At 36.7% G+C, this 18350-nt stretch overlaps 1 protein-coding gene and 1 non-coding gene across 2 annotated transcripts in view; one reads left to right on the forward strand and one right to left on the reverse strand.

Annotated features, from left to right (window-relative positions):
- Positions 1 to 18350, reverse strand: part of DKK2 (dickkopf WNT signaling pathway inhibitor 2) — a 94674-nt gene that overhangs the window by 45526 nt on the left and 30798 nt on the right. The window lies entirely within an intron of this gene.
- LOC121147661 lies at positions 2298 to 2413 on the forward strand. The gene has a single exon (XR_005882461.1). It is a non-coding gene; the product is annotated as a U5 spliceosomal RNA (small nuclear RNA).

Raw genomic sequence — 18350 nt, forward strand, 5'->3', positions numbered from 1 at the left:
CTTCAACAAGAATTATCAGAACTCTTAACTGACTTTGGCAAATGTGCTGAATGCAAAATCAGCACACAAACTCAATAGCATTTATATAAACAAACAATGAATGATAGAGAAGGAATGTCTAAGAACACGTTCATCCACAATAGCTACAAAAAAATTAAATATCTTGAGTTGAATTCAACCAAGGATGCAAAAGATCTCAACAAATATTCCATGCTCATGAATTGACAGAATGATATTATCAAAATATTCAGACTACTCAAGGAAACGTTTACAATCACTGTTAAAATCCTGCATATACTCTTCTCAGACCTGGAAAGATGACCCAAAAATTCTTATGGAAACATAAGGGACTCTGATTAGCTAAGCCAATTTTAATGAATCTAAATTGCAGATTTTAACATATGTTACAGGGTAGTTATAGTTAAAGCATGCTGCAACTACCAGAAGATTAAACATAGCAAACAATGAAACAGGTTAGAGAATTTAATGCATGGCATCCAACCAACTAATCATTGGCAAATGAGGCAAAACCATTCCATCAGAAAGGGCAATCTTTTTGACCAATGCTATTGGGAGAATTGGATCTCTACAAACAGAAATAAGAAACCCACGATCCCTGCCCTACACCTTATAGAAAAATAAACACACATTGGATCTTAGATCTAAATCTGAAATTTTAAACCAGCAAAATACTAGAGGAAAACATAGGGGAAACATTCAAGACATTGTTGTTAGCAAAGTTGTTTTGAATAAGACCCACAGAAGCAAGGGTCGTAAGAGGAAGAAAACAGACAAGTGGGATTTAATCAACCTAAAACTGCTTATGCATTGTATCAAAAACATCAACAAAGTAAAAAGGCAACTCAGAGAATAGAATAAATATCTTCAACCTATATGTTTCAGAGACATTAACTTTCACTATATATAAGGAGCTCAAGAAACTCATCAACAAAACAATCCAGTTAAGTAATGGGCTAAATGTCAAAAGATAACAACAACAACAAAAAGAAACCCCAAAAAAACATTTAAAAATGCCCAGAATCACTAGTTGTCATGGGAAAAGAAAATCCACAATGATGCTTAATTTCACACCAGTTAAAACTGCTATCCTCCACAAATCACAAAATGATAAATATTGGTGAAGATGTGGGAAAAAATAATACTTTAATACACTGGTGGTGGGAATGTAAATTAGTACAACCATTATAGAAAACAATATGGAGATTCTTCAAGAATCTGAAAACAGGTCTATCATGTGAGCCAGCCATTCTGCTTCTAGGAATTTGCCAAAAGCAGATGAAAGCAGTATATTAAGGGGCCATCTGCTTCCGTACCTACAGAAGCACAAGTCAGAATTGGCAGTTTGACACCATTATGCTGCATGATATAAGCCAGTCTCCCAAAGTCAAGTATGCAGAGTGCCAAAAAAAATTAATGTATACGGGTAAAGTTGGGATTTTGAAAATTTATAGCCCTGTCTCCACCCTTGACTAAGAGTGATTTTTTTTCTACTCTCTCTTCTTGAATTATTTATTTAAAGGAGGATTAAGCTTGTCACTGCAAAATAAAATGAAAGTGTGTCATTTAAAATGTAAAACAAAAATAAAAATGGAAAGCGAAGAGAGGGTGCAAGTGGGGGGAGCAGGAAGTATCATATTGCTCTTAAATCTGTGTGTAAATTACAAACAAGTCACGCCTTTAGATCACAAATAAATAACAGGAAATACTGTCTGTTGACCGTATCAAGACTGATATCTTGGTTGTGATATCTTTGCAAGATGTCATCACTGGAAGAAACTGGCAAAAGCATACATAAAATCTCTCCATATTTCTACAAATGCATGTAGACCTACAATTATCTCAAAACATTTAACAAAACTGATGGACAGAAAGAGAGGAAGGAGCACGGAAATGAGAGAAGTGGGAAGGAAGAAAGGAAGTGAAAAAGCAACGAAGGAAGGGAAGGAGGGAGGAAATGTGATTGATTTCCAGCAAGCAGATAAATCCCGGCTAGTCAAGCCTGCTCTGTATCATCCACCATTAGTGTCTCAGATGTGTTACGTAAATCATTTCAAAAGGGAAAGTGATTACTCAGATTTATTTGAATACCTACTACACTATATTGCACATACTATAATTATAAAATGGCACAAATTTCATTTCCTTTGACTCGTATTTATTTAGAGAATTCCCTTGAAAGTTTTGGCAGGCACTACCAGCATATCTTGACACCAAATGGCCACCATCCGTGTGCTACAAGTTTCTCTGACTTGAGACATGTTACAGAAGCAAAGGGCATACTCTGGCTTCTCTTCATGCTGCATAAATATTTCGCCTTTTGCTCAAGATTTCCAAGAAAGGGAATAATTTTGAGTTTAACTTTAATTGCTAAAGGCTTTGCTTTGACAGGGCTGGTTGTTTAGTTTTAATGAAAGACATTGCCTGTTATGAAGTGAAAGCAGAAGTTTTAAATTAAAAAAAAAAAAATTTAAGTTCTTGGTGTTGTCATGTAGTCCATAGGAAATTTCAGACCAAGTGTTAAATAAATTGTCTCTTTTAAAAAGTTACAAATCTCTATGTTGACTGGCAATCTTAATGTGAAATAGCCATTTACCACAGCACATTTCTCTGTAAACTAATAATCCAGAGAAGTGTTCTAGATGTTCTGTTCACACATAACTGTATGAGTTGTTCTCACACACACACCCCATCATCAATGAACTCATGTCAGAAGAGTCTATAGCCTCCCTAATTTGAAGCAGCTGGACTCTTCTAAATATGGAGAGCCCGGGCTTTTAAAAACATCATTAGGAGTGAGAATCCTTGCATGTTCCTTATTTTTCTCTCTGTTGGAGGATTCATATCACATTGCTGTTAGCTCTCCCCACATTGTTCCCAGACTGTCATGCATAAAATGTCAACAAGAGTATATTTCATTCATACTCTAAAATTACATCCTTTATCCCACAATTAGCCACAATCATGACCACATACGACTATGATTTACCATAACTAAAATAGATGGTGTGAGATTTATTGTTGGCTTATATTTGAAACAGCAAAGCCAGACTTTTGTACTGAATAAGTGCATGCTAACTATTTGAGACGTCACTACTACTCAGCTTACTTTCTGTATATCTCTCTCCCTGCTTGGATGCCAAATTTTTAAAATGCCCTCTTAGTAAACTTTTAAATGGAAACAAAGGGGCTATTCTGATAATATTTTATAGATAGATATATACATAAATTTAAATATATATAGCTTTTCTATCTTTATTGATAGCTACTCTGTTTTGCCAATGTGTGCCCCAGCATATTTGACATCATTTCAGCAAAATAATGCTGTAAATACACAATCTCTAAAACACTTCTGCTGCTTCTGCTTGTCCATTTTCTGTGTCTCTTTTCTGTTTCACCAACCCAATGCTTCATTTGAAAAGTTGTCCTCCAGCACTGACCACAATTTGATAGTGCTGTCAATCAGGGCACCGTGCCTTCCCCTGTCCTCGCTTGACCAAGGAGGACATACATTTACCTGTGCAGCTTCTTTCTGAGGAGTTTGTGCATCTTGACTAGGGAGGTGTAAAATACAATATGATCAGCTCTTTAATTCTAGCTGTGGCACCTAACACCTCTAAGTTCCCTATAGCAAAGGGTGTCATATATACTAGGAGCCTCACTTCAACCTTTCATTTGATTATTTCAGCTATCCCATATACTTATAATAAGTTCTCCTAAGAATAATTATTATGGGGCTGGTACTGTGGCAAAGCAGGCTAAACATCTGACTGAAGTGACAGCATCCCATGTGAATGCCGGTTCAAGGCCTGATGGCTCCACTTCTGATCCAGCTCCCTACTAATGTTTCTGGGAAAGCAGAAAAAGATTGCCAAAGTGTCTGAGTCCCTACTACCCATGAGGGAGATTCAGAAGAAGCTTTACTCCTGGCTCTCACCCATCCTAGTGTCAGACATTGCAGCTATAATTTGGTAAATGAATCAATGAATTAAAGGCTCGCTCTCTTTCTTTGCCTCCTCTCTCTCTCTCTCTCTCTCTCTCTCTCTCCCTTCTCAGTCTCTCCTGCTCCCTTCGTAATTCTTTCAAATAAGTAGACCTATCTAAACAAATGGCTGCTCATGGTTGGATTTCAGTTGCTTATTCCAAAAAAGCCTAATTGACATACTACACTCTTTTTGCAAATGAAGAAATGAAGGTGTACAGAGGGCAACAAACAAGTCTGACTCATTCAGCACTTTGGTAACACAGCAACACAGCTGAACTCAGGACCAACTGATTCCAAACTCTGCTTTTAAAAGCTGGGAGGGCCCGGCGCGGTGGTGCAATGGTTAAGGTCCTCGCCTTGCATGCCCGGGATCCCATATGGGCGCCGGTTCTATCCCACCGGCCCTGCTTCCCTTCCAGCTCCCTGCTTGTGGCCCAGGAAAGCAGTCGAGGACGGCCCAAAGCTTTGGGACCCTGCACCCGCATGGGAGACCCGGAAGAGGCTCCTGGCTTCAGATCGGCATAGCATAGGCCCTTGCGCTCACTTGGGGAGTGAATCATCGGACGGAAGATCTTCCTCTCTGTCTCCAATAAAAATAAAATAAATCTTTAAGAAAAAAAGCTGGGAGACTTGGCTTCTACTTTCAATTTCAGAAAACTTATGATGAGAGGATAAGTGTGCGGTTACACAGTAATACTAAATAACAACACAACATAAAATAGAAATGGGAGGAGTCATCCCTTGACTTTCTCCTTTAATCAATCAGTGCTTATTGCGAACTCAGAGGGTTCCTTATATTAAATAAGGGTCACAAAACTATGACCAATTTTTCAGTGATCCTGGAGTTTTCTCTCACTTGCCTTTTGATTCTTAATGGCACACAGCTGTACATAAGTCCAGGCTTAACATGAGTTCCAGTATAGGGCCTATCTTCGTTTGAAAGTATTTTTGCTTCACACCCATTTAGCAAGAAAGGATACATGAAGTCAAGTACAAGTGCTAACATGGGCAAAAATATCATTTTAAAACTTCCATGAAGAACTACAATGTGAAACCAGAGCCAAATGCAGAAGGATTAAATTGCATCTACTTTGAAAATAAGAATTTGTGCTAACGCTGTGAAGTCTTCAACCCCAAAGTCAACTAGTGGGGTGCCATTTGTGACTTTTCTACAGTTTTCATCCTTAAGCCGGTGATTCAGTCTATTCCCAGTTTCCTAAAAGGTAAAGGAGAGAATCTTGCAATCCACAGGGCCCTGGGATTATGGATGGAAGGCAGGGTGAGTTAAGACTGTGATCAACATTGAGCTGACTCAGCTGAACACAGGATGCCACCACGGAAAGTAAAACTTTTCACGGTGATCAGTGAGGTCTCGTCTTTCTGGAGTCTAATTCAAAGGTGTTGTTCCCAGGGTCATGAAATTAGAACAATGAGATATGAGGCATTGATGGGGGTTGGGAGGCAGGGGGACGGAGAGGGGAGAGACAGTGTAAAATAGACCACCTGTATCTTGAGGAAAGTTTCAAAATTAGTATCTAGTAAAGTCACTAACTTTTGTTCATAAACTATATTTAAATGCTTGGAGAAAGGATTATTCATTGTTTGGTATGCTAGAATGATGCTAGATTATGAAAGGCAAGCAAATCTGGTCATCATTTTGACCTCCGTATTTACCAGCTATGACTTAAGCAAAAAATACCATCACACCTCAGTTTGGTGGTTTTTAACAAGAGGGCTTCTCAGACTATTTTTGTCTCCTAGGATTTCTTGGGAAAATTAAATTATTGTATACAAAAATTGTCTGGAATATGATAGCTATTAAACAATGTCAATGCTTTGGTCCATTCTGGAAATATTTTTTGGAGGAATATTCCACTAAATGTGATGATAATTTATAAATTGATGAGGAAATTAATTAGAACTTTATTAGAAATGTATTAGGAACCAAATGCTAGCTGTTTCCTCACTAGTGACAGCCACTGAATGTATCTTCAGGAAAAAGCCAACTTTTTTGCTTTGAAAAATGATTTGATACTTTGTCAGAAGGAATAAAGTTAATCATATGTAGTAGATTGTCATTTTTGGTCGGTTGTGTCTGAATTAGTGTCAGAAGAAAACAAAAAACAATACTCCGCTTGTTTTTTTAAGGATGGTGTGTTAAGGTACCACTTGGGCAAATTTTAAAGCAGGACTTTCCAGTAGCAGAACCATAGAGTGATTTCAAATGTTCTAGTGAATGCATATGAAAAGTTAAAAGAAAACAGATAACATGACTCAATGGTACATTTATTTTAACCCAATATCACCAATATATATATACACACACACATATGTATGGGTTAACAAGATAATTTACTTTCTATATTACCATTGCAATCTAGTGTGTTTTGCATTTAAATATTTTGTTTCATTGGTTTGATGCTTGCTTGAGGTTTCTTAACTGTGAGTAAGGGATATTATCTGCTGGTAAGAAACTTAAGAGCAAGTCTTCACAGATCATTTTGTTCTGGTCTTTAATTTCCTTTGTCGGGCCCGGCGCGGGGACGCAAGTGGTTAAGGTCCTCGCCTTGCATGCTCCGGATCCCATATGGGCGCCGGTTCTAATCCCGGCAGCCCCGCTTCCCTTCCAGCTCCCTGCCTGTGGCCCGGGAAAGCAGTCAAGGACGGCCCAAAGCTTTGGGACCCTGCACCCGCGTGGGAAACCCGGAAAAGGCTCCTGGCTTCGTTGCACTCACTTGAGGAGTGAATCATTGGACGGAAGATCTTCCTCTCTGTCTCTTCTCTCTGTATATCTGCCTTTCCAATAAAAAAATAATAAAAATAAATCTTTAAAAAAAAAAGATTTTTTAATTTCCTTTGTCTTCTTGTGCAAGAGTATGTTAGCATATTTAGTTAGAGATCAGCCTCTTCCTTTAGCATTTGCAAGGGACTGTGCTAAGTTTGGCTCAAACACATTCTTTTTTATTTTATTATTATTTTATTACACAGTTCCATGGACCCTGGGATTTGCCTTACCCCTACCCAAACACGCTCCCCCCACACATACTGATTTCCCTTATATTATTACAATAGTATAGTCTTTCAAACACAGTCATAAGTGCATCATTCTCCTAGTTAAGTCTATCCTGACATTGTGGGCATGGACAATGGCAGAGAGTCAGGCATCCTATTGTGAAGATATATTTGACAGTTTCTTTGGGAGGCCACCTTTGGTTTTGAAGTATATATTCATACTGCATTGTATCTTCACATCTGGATGAAGATCAGCCACTCGACAGAATAGCACAATCCAGAAAACTGATCTGTTGAATGTTTGCTGTTTTCACCACTTTCTCTCTTTGAACCCAGCTCTTCCAGTAAACCACTGTTAGAACCCACAGCAAAATAAAGAATGAAGAGGTTGGAGTGAGAGGTAGTGAGACACATAGAAAGAGCAACAGAAGGAATTATTTAAATTACAAAGAGACAAATTCCTAATGTGTGTGCAGTGTTATTTTTTCACTGTGCATACTCTAACTCACAATTCTCTAACAATGCAAGTACCCCAAGAAAGACACACTTTTATTTTTATTATCACAGATATAGTTTCTAATCAAAATGGCCTTTAAATTATAAATACAACATGTAAAACCATTAGTATTTACTACTGATAAACATTATTAACAGTAATATAAATGATAAATCTTGATAGCTGAAAAAAGAATAAAGATTCCTTTTGGATTCCTTTGTGAATAGAATTTTAGTAGACAATTACTGAAATGTAATATTTTACACAAAAGGATGAGTTAACTTACATTAGTGGCTCAGCTAATTCTAATCGCCTATGAAAATGTGCAAGAATGTGCACCTGTATTGCTGACTAATTATTCTCTCCCTCACATCCAACAATCCTTCAGAACTTTCCACTTAGTTCTTGTACACTGCACTATGAATCACAGTGTTCAACCCACAGCGCTCCATAGTCTATCTTCAGTATACCCTCCACTTGTTCTGGATCCCCCAGATAGCACCAGTTTACTCTTGCTAAGATCAATTTGTGTATCATCCTACTCACGAACTTCCAGGGACACTCATATTCTACCATCGTAAGTTCAGATTCCTGGCTCACTTTCAGAGAATCGTGCTTTAAGTTTAATTTCCATCTCTGGGAACTCCTGTCAGGACCGACATCTCAATTCGGCACATTGTTTTTCTTTCCTACTATCTCCTTTTGGTCTGGCTGCCAATGCGTACACACACAGATACAGTGAGTACACACACCCACACAAATCTGCAGTTCGAATACCAGGTTTCTTTTTCAATATTTTGCAAAATTCCAAAATTTTTTGATGCTCAACTTTTTTTTAATAATAACCTTACTTCCTCTATCACCCACAAGCTTTAAGATTGTGACAACTAATTATTTAACTCAATTTGATACTTGTATTCTCACTCTGATTGTTCCCAAGACCTCTTTTGCTTCATTCCATTTTGTTTCTATCCTAAAATGAAGCTCTAAAATTGATCCATATGTATTCTGACAGGGTGATAAATTTTTCTTTTTTCAACATTCATTTATTGTTATTGTAAAGTCAGATAAACAGAGAGGAGGAGAGACAGAGAGGAAGAACTTTTGTCTGATGATTCACTTCCCAATGGCCAGAGCTGAGCCCATCCAAAGCCAGGAGCCAGGAACTTCCTCCCGGCCTGCCACATCCAGGTGCAGGATTCCAAGGCTTTCGGCCGGTTTTGACTGCTTTCCCAGGCCACAAACAGGAAGCTGGATGGGAAGCGGGGTTAGAACTCCTGCCCATATGGAATCCCGGCGCATTCAAGGTGAGGTCTTTAGCCGCTAGGCCACCTCGCTGAGTCCGGTGATAAACTTTAAAAAAAAAAATACTGACAAAAAACTAATAAATTTCACGTAGTGCATATTGATTACATAAGAACATAATGATACTTTCTACCCTACTCTTCCTCCCTCAATAATCTCACCAACTCAACTTTCCATGATACAATTTTGAATAAAAGTTAAGTACCGAGTTTCCCTCAGAGTTCTGAGACAAGCAGTGAGCGAGAAATCCCAACAATTATTGGAGATAAATGTAGCAACATTGCTCAGACATATTTCTCCTACAATTAGCAGTTATATACGCAGAGCAACTCTGAGCAAAGTCCTGGAATGACCAAATTCTTAGAGGAACAATTTTCATTAGGATAAAGCAGACATGCTAAAGGTTTGAGTTTATTAAATGGGAAGTACAAAACTTTCTTCATGTTTCTTTGGCCAACCATTTTCTGATTGCAAGGCTGTATGATGTTCTGGTCACCTGAGCCCAGCATCTCTAACAAGGTGTGTAAAATTGCAGCATTCACACTCTTCTCTATCTGTTGTCCCCTCTCTAGTTAGTTCCTGGTCATCGCATCTTTGGTTCTGGATTCAAGCTATCTAAACTTCTGGAACAGCCATCTCCATTTTTGCTCTGTTACATGTTATTAAGTATTGGTGATACTAAGGGCTATAGGTTAAAATAAATGTTAGCTATAATAACTTGAACAAAAAATAACTTTTTTTTACTTCTCAGAGCCTTTTGAAAGCTCTTGTGAAAAAAAGAGTATGCAATACTTCATACATGTATATATACTTGAATAGAGAATTCTTCTTCCACTCTATCATGCCACTGAACATTAGAAATTACACACAAGTGATATGAATCGTATCTGATTCATAATCGTAAATGACTTAATCGTATGGAAAGCAGTTAGGAAAGTGACTGGCAGAAGAAGAACACTCTCTGGCCTTGTTGCTAGGGTTGTCACTTCGATGTGTAAATGGGACCTTATCAGGTGTTGCTGCTTCCTCTAAGGAGCAAACAGAATTACTTGTGAACAGCCTGGGATTATCTAACCAGAAATGAAAAACCCAAGTGGATGCTATGCAGTTATAGAACGGACCTCTCTATGGCTTTCTTTGGATCAGAAACCAGTTGAGGTGTGATACTGATGCATTTCCATTCTCATCACAGCCTAGCTAGCCAGGCTGCTGCTAGAGTTCAATCAAGTGGCATGGTTCAGGCCACCATCTTGTGGTCTTATTTAAATTTTACTGATTATTTGGGGGCCATTTATCCATGAATAAGTTGTTTATAGGAATTACACAATAAATACTTAAAGTCTAAATAATAATAATAATTCAATAATCTCTCTGGATTGTTGCCAGACATTCAAAAGAAATGCATGTGACACTGTTATTTCCCACCCCAGGTCATAGAATGCTCAATAAATGGAGGATTGCCACTATTCCACCGATGGATTTATTTCTGTAGTCTATTGAAACTTGTAAGATACCAGCTAATCCTGCCTATGTAATATGCAGGAGGACCAATTTGTCTCACATCTAAAAAAAAATATATTTAGCTAATGCACTGGAAACTTAGGCTGTTACTGATGGGGTTGTTTGATTGGATGTGGGAGACCTAACAATGCTTCATTGCAGTCAGAATTTCAAGGGACAAAGCACATCACCTCTCAGTGAACCCTGCTCTGAGCACCAAACACAACTAGATTGCACATGATAAAGACACAATCTCTGGTGCAACTCTGGTGCTCCTTTTATTCTTAAAACCTTTAAACAATTTTTACAATGCATAAAAGTATAGTTCCCAGTTCAAAAAAAATATTTCAAAATTCTTGCCTTGATTAGGAACATTGTGAATAAAACTGAAGTTATTCACAATCCAGGAATCAGAAGCTGTAAGAAAATAGAATTTTAATTTTAGATTTTTCATGCAGCATTGCTAATGTTATCTAGCCTGTTTGGGCAGGGGAAAAACTGGCAGGAGTCATGAGATGGGGAATTTATGTGAGTTAATGGAAATGTTGTGGCTGACCAACAAAGAAACGTCCCCAGCCAAAATCAAAACAAAGATATTAACTTAGAAGGGTGGGGGAAGCCTGCAGCATAATAATATCATGCATTGTAACCTTAGCTAGTGGTTAAAGTAATTTGGTTTGAAGAACTTAAAGAGCATTTTGTGGTTTTTGTAAACTGCCAGCAGATGCTGTATTCAGCAGCCTCTCCACTATCAGGTTTACACACCATCCTTGCCTTGCACCAAGTTAGGCCATGTAATTTATATAGCTTTATCTCTGAGTTGTTTTCAATCTGTCCAAGACCTCTCAGAGACAAAGCCAAACTTGCAGCGTTTGTAGGCAATGCCCAAGCATTGCTGGCTCTTTTTGAAGGCTAGAGCAGCCACAAACCATCAAAAGTTTGCTTACCTTAACTTGAGATGATTTTTTTCAGAGTCTGTTTATACAAGTTTGTTCTAGAATTCAGACCAATCTCTTTTATCAGAAAAAAAAACTATTCCAAAACAATCATAAACACACACATGATTCTCTGTTACAGCTCACGAAGTATGTGAATTAACTAATTGTGAATTAAATAATTCAAAGTATGGAGTTATATTGACTAAAATACTATGAAGGGAAAAAAATCACAGATGTAGAGGCATAGTCCCTTTTTCTGTGTAGAATTCAATACCATAATTTCCTTTGCATAAACAATATGACAATAACTAGCAAATATAAAGAAAACTTTGCTGAGGGACTTGCCAATTAGCTCCTTCACAGCTAATGCTGGTCCATCTGGCCCCCAGCTGCTCTCCTTTGCAGCACTGGTGTCCCTCCTGGGGATGTCCCATGCACCTCACACTGGATGAAGTTTTGCAAGGACACCTATTTGACTGCGAATATGTTTAACTCAACTAGAATGATTTTAGAGAAATAGTAGTAATCATTTTCTTATTCACTCTTTTAGGAAAATAAGCTATCTTAGAAAATTTTCTAAGACTTCCATAATTTTTAAAGAAAATGTGAATTTATAGATTTATAAAAATGATTCTTGACAGCATGAATAATTATAAAAATAAAGCTATTAAGATACTAATTACTTATAATCCTACTGTTCCTTTTCTAGATATTGAGAATAGTAATAATTTTATATTCCAAGGCAAACTGATTTGACAATTAGAGACTCAGAAATTAAAATGTACAGTTTTTGTCAACCTATTTATGTCATTTATTTAATTCTATTTAGCTACAGACATTATGAAAGCAATGCTTATTAGAGTCTCCATTTTAGTAAGAATTTATAAATTATAATTAAAACTTTATCTCTGAAGTTGTACCAATTGCTATTTTTTAAACTTTCAGATGAAATAATAATCTAAATGGAATTATTTTTGCGTGTCATGAAACAGAATTTTCAAAATCAATCTGCCTATATAAATTTACCTAATCTATAATAAGAGGGAAGGGAAACAAAACATTCTCATGGTCATATCGAAGACACTGACACAATTCTGTTTTTCTCCATGAGGAGTACAAGAAAAGTTTTACTGCCATGTTTTTTACTGACTAATCCAAAAGAATGAGCTGTGTCCCGAGCTATTAAATCTGATTTTGACAGTAACAAAGTGGGTGCAGTAAATGGTTCTGTAGAATTTTTTTAAAGAGCCTATCTCAGAAGTCTGTCAACTATAGAAGAAATAAAAAGAACACATGCTGATACTGTAAGATATTTACTCTGGATCTTCAGAGTCGCAGCATCTTTTAAATGACAACAATGTTCAGGCACATAGCTGTCCAAGCCTGCAAGGATTTGTAGATCAGATTTTTAAGAATAGCCACGTGAATTTATGAAAATCCTAGAAGATGCAATGTCATGGGCAAACGTAAAGACAATTTGAGGATTTCTTGTTTCATGTGTTCTGCTCAGTAGAGCACCCTATTCCCAGGAAAGGTAACTAATAGTTCTCAAAAGCAGTAAGTCTTAAAATGTTTATGTTACCAAGAAAAACTCCTGAATGCTTTTTTGAGCCCCCAGTAGTAAGGTAAACTATTAAGAAGGCATGTAGATTTTGAATTGACAGGTCTTGAAGACCGCAACTACCTTTATGCCTAACGCATCAAAGATAGGAAAGTGTCTGGTAATTTATCTCATGAACACAATTAGAGGGTCAAAGGGTGGAGACAGGTTTCCGCAATTCCCATATGGCTTTTTTGTTTGTTTGTTTAAAAACTAGCAGAACCCGGAAAAGCAGTGGTACAAAAATGGCTTTCCTGCTTCTCTGAAAAAATGCCTGACACCTAGTTTAGTCCTTCTCTGTAGCCAAAGTTAACTTTGAAATCTAATTTTAATTTGACCAAAAAAAGTTGCATACTATATTGCAAATAAATCACTGAGATGAAAGTAAACTTTCACAATCATGCACTGTACATCTTCTAGAAACTGACAATGGTCTGTAGGATACTCCTAGAGAGTTCTAGCATTCAGAGCAGCTCATTGGTTTGTTTGTTTTGTATGTCATTTGCTTTTTTAGTTTTTGAGTTTTTAGCAGAAATTCTGAAATTGAGACACTTCAACTTTATGCAAAACCTGTCCAAATTTCTAAGTAGCCACCCATTAAGGTTCAGCTCTTCCTTCAGTTATTAAGAATTAGCACTATCCCCACTCCAGGGAAGCAACGTCCCAAGGGTTCTCTATTTCCTAGACATACAGCATAGGGTTGGACATGTAATAGGCTCTCAATACATATTGAGTAAATGAACAAATGCATGACTAAATTAATAGCTACTTCATGTCAACACTTCAAATAGTGCTAGAAATTCTCTCCTAGTTAAAAAGTTTAAATTATTTTGTCCCTTATAATAGCATGCAGAGACAATTTGACATACACAAATCAAATGTGTTACAAAACATCAACAAATTGAAAAATAAAAACCATATGACCACTACAATAGATGCAGAAAAGGCATTTGACAAAATACAATGCCATTTCAAACTAAAATAGCTAAGCAAGGTGGGCTTAGAAGAAACACTCTACAACCCAAACAATACAATTTCTGAAAAACCCAATGTTAAAATCATACTAAATGGGGAAAGACTGGAAGCTTTTCCACTAAGATATGGAACTAGGCAATGATATTCACTTTCACCACTGATATTCAACATAGTATTGGAAGTCTTCACTAGAGCTATTAGGCAACCAAAAGAAATTAAAGAAATTAAAATTGGAATGAAGAATTAAAAGTATTCCTGTGTGCAGATGACATGATTCTATATATATGAGAACCAAGAGTCACAATAAAGAGACTACTGGAACTCATAAGACAGTTTGGCAAGGATGCAGGATACAAAATAAGTAAACATAAATTGATAGCCCTAGTGTACACAAACAACTCCATTGCTGAGAAAGAACTTGTAAAAACAGCACTTTTAAAATAGTGGAGAAAAAGCTTAAACACCCCTGGCATAAACCTAACCAAATAAACAGAAGACTTGTATCATGAAAATTACAAAATATTAAAAATGAAGAAATTCACCACATTCTTGGATCAGTAGAAACAATATCATCAAAATGTTCTTATTACCAAAAGTAATATACACATTCGGTGTGATCCCATTCAAAATCCCAGCAATATTCCTCTCCTAAATAGAAACGATGTGCAAAAATTGATCCAAAAGCACAAGAGACCACAGATAGGCAAGGCTACACTGAAAAATAACAATAAAACTGGAAGAATAACAATTTCCAACCTCAGGACATACTACAGGGATATAGTAATCAAAACAGTCTGGTACTGATGCAGAACCAGAGAAGCAGCTCAGTGGACCAGAAGAGAAACTCCAGAAGTGAGCCCAAAAACACGTGCAGCCAATCGACCTAAAGGGAGAACTGAAAACAATCAAGGGAAATATATTGGCTTTTTTCAACAAATGCTGTTGGGACAATTGGATTGCAGTCTGCACAAGAAAGAAATTAGACCCTATCTCTCACCTTATACAAAAATCACCCCTAAATTGATTAAGCGCTTAACTCTGAAACCTTCAAACTATAAGAGGAAAAAACAAGAAGGATTCTACAAGATATAGGCATTGTTAAAGATGTCACCAAATGCATAGACCTTCAAAGTCAAAATAAACAAGTGGGATTAAATCAAGTTAGGAAGTTTCTGTATAGCAAGGGAAATGATCAACAAAATGAGAAGTCAACTAACAGAATGGGAGAAAATCTTCACATAAAATACAACAGGTAGAGCACTAATATCCAGGATTTACAAAAGCATTCAGAAACTCAGCAACAATAAAACAAACATCCATGTTAAGAAATACAATAATGAAACAAACCGGAATTTTTCTTTTCTTTTTTGTAAGATTTTACTTATTTGGTTTTTTTGGAAATGCAGATTTACAGAGAGAAGAAGAGACAGAGAAAGATCTTCTATCCAGTGATTCACTCCCCAAATGGCCACAATGGCCAGAGCTGAGCTGATCTGAAGCCAAGTGCTAGGAGCTTCTTTTGAGTCTCCCATGCAGATGCAGAATCCCAAGGCTTTGGGCCATCCTTGATTGCCTTCCCAGGCCACAAGCAGGGAGCTGGATGGGAAGTGGGGCAGCCGGGACATGAACCAGCGCCCATATGGGATCCAAGTAGATGCAAGGCAAGGACTTTAGCCACTAAGTTACCATGACAGGCCCAAGAGATGGCATTTTTTCAAAAGAGAAAATTCAAATAGCTAACAGACATAAAAAATGCTCAGACTCTGTAGCTATTAAGGACATACAAATAAAAACCACATTTTTTGTGACTCTCTATCTCTCTCTATATACATATATACACATATATACATATATAAATCATATACATCATGTATATGGAATATATATACATATACATATAAATCACATTAGGTGAGCGTCCACCTAACTCCAGTGAGACTGATCTACATTCAGAAATCTACTAATAATACCTGATGGTGTGGAGGTGTGGAGAAAAGTATCTACTCCACTGTTGGTGTGGGTGTACGCCAGTGCAGCCACTATGAAAGTCAGTATGGAGACTGCTAAAATTGATCTACCATGTGACCCATCTATCCCATTCCTGGGAATATATCCAAAGAAAGTGTATCTGCAAATGAGACAGTGTCCTGAAACTTGTATTTGCAGCAGCACAACCTAAAATAGTGATGATGTAGAAGCAACCTAGATGTCTGTCACAGGAGTGGATAAAGATACCATGACACATCCACCCCATGGAATACCATAGAGCCATTAAAATGGATGAAATTTGATCATCTGCAACAAAATGGAGATCATTATATTCAGTGAAATAAACCAATACTCAAAGGACAAATATCATATGTTCTCTCTGATGTAAGGTAAAATTCATGCAAAATACGAAAGAAATAGATACATAGGAGAACAAGTAGAAACATATATTTTCACAGATGAACGGCACAATGGAGGCTCACATATTGTGGAGTGAAGATATCTTGCCGTGTGCATTTCTACTCCCAGTGAATAGATTAAATATACCTCAATAATATGACACTAGATTATCTGTTTTTGCCTATATCTGCATTGCCATTTGTATGTGGGTAGCACAATGTTGAAATTGTAACAGTTGCTTGAGGACTATACCGCTGTAACAATACTGGGGAGGGAATGTGAAATAGCTAGAGAGAGAGTGGAGGAGGGAAGTGGTGGAATTCCTATACCTATAAAACTCTATCTTGGAAAATAACAAAAATAATTTTAATGAGTGATTTAAAAAATTTTTATTACCCAAGAAAATGTTTTAGAAATACTCAAGCAGTTTTCAAAAGGTTCATAGAATACATATTGTTAGAGACTACATAAAGATGCTAAGATTTTTGATATTCATATAAATCTCTTTTAGATCTACTTATCTGCAAACTTTTGAAGCACAGTAGTACAGATCATATTTATGCATGCAATTTAATGTGCAAACAGATCTAATCCATCTCAAAGTATAACAGATCATTGCATGTGTCAACAAGATTTTAGGTGCCAAAAAGCTATCCATGTATCTTCAATCTCTTCAGAGTTTAATTATTTTACAGAATCAACTGAAAATCTCCCTGTCAATTTCATTCCATTCTCAACATAACTAATCAAAGACTAGCACATAATAAGTCCATGATAAAAGTTCTGCATCTTCTTCTTAAAGACCTTTAAGACTTCAAGTGCATTTTGCAATAGTCAGGTCCTCAATTATGCATGTTTGTGTAATCAGTTACTCCAGAAACTTTTTAATAGGAGTGTACTTGCCTTCTCATTTTAAATAGCTTCTTTTTCCTCTTTTATGGTCTACAAAATTACAACTGACTAAATACACCTATTTAGTGAAAATGGATTCCATTAGAGTGTAATCTTACCCAACTATTGTTCTCCTCAAGAGGAAATAACGGAGAACATGTGCAGATGCTTACCATCAGGCTCCTGCTTCTAGAATTACAGTCCTAAAGCTGTCAGAACTGTTCAAGCACAAGGATGATCTGGAGCTCCCTGGGCATATGAAACACCCTTTTTGTGAACATTTAAGTAGGTGACATAGGAGAATGCTAAACAACTGGCATAGAGACCTTGAAATAGTCAGAGAGACTTTTTCTTCTTAGATGTCAAGACAGCTTGGGTTTTTTTGTTTGTTTGTTTGTTTGTTTGTTTGTTTGTTTTACAAAGTAAATGAATCATATTGTTCTATTTTGAATGCGCTGGGTGTTTCTAGTTCATTCCGTTTCAGGCTCAAAATGTGGCAACCCTCAATTTGGCCCCAATGCAAGCCACTTTGCTTGACTTTCTGTGCAGGAAGTGAATCCACATGTCTGTCAAATTGAACATATTGGTTATGCAAGGCCATGGAGTTACATATGTGTACCTCCTTTTACTACAATAAGAGCAACCAGTCAATCCTTGCAAAAGAAATTCTTGGAATGTACCACCGAGAAGTTAATAATCGTCTAAATTCAGTAGTTCTAGTCAAAACAGTATTGATTTTGAAGTTATAATTTATTATTTTATACAAAACCATAATACATTTTTGTATAAAGGAAATAGCTCTATAAAATGTTCACAGTACTTTGAAACAGTGTATGTTTCATAGATTTTTACCAGATTTTCTCAAAATGAGTAATATCTGAAGCGTTATAGCTATTCAGAGGGAAAAAAAAATCTTCCATGCCTTGTTTGTAAACAGCAACTGGTTTATTGATGCTAATTATAAAAAGGATACGTCCTCCTGCAGTACTTCCTGCGTATGGGTAGCACATCTGAATAGCTATAGTTGAGGCAATAAAATTCCGGTAATTTCTTGCTAACCCATAAATGGATACTGTCAGTGTGAAATTTTGTAACTGATAAAAATTATGTTACTAATTCTACATGAATTTTTTTCAGAGTAAAAACGGAAACATTTAAAATGGAAATCAATGGTAACAAATACACATGTAAAGTAACATTCTCTAACGCTATATATTTAAATTTTTTAAGGAAAAGAAATGA

Source organism: Ochotona curzoniae, unplaced genomic scaffold, assembly GCF_017591425.1.
Source record: "Ochotona curzoniae isolate NIBS_2020 unplaced genomic scaffold, NIBS_Ocur_1.0 scaffold_4506, whole genome shotgun sequence".
Lineage (NCBI taxonomy): Eukaryota > Metazoa > Chordata > Mammalia > Lagomorpha > Ochotonidae > Ochotona > Ochotona curzoniae.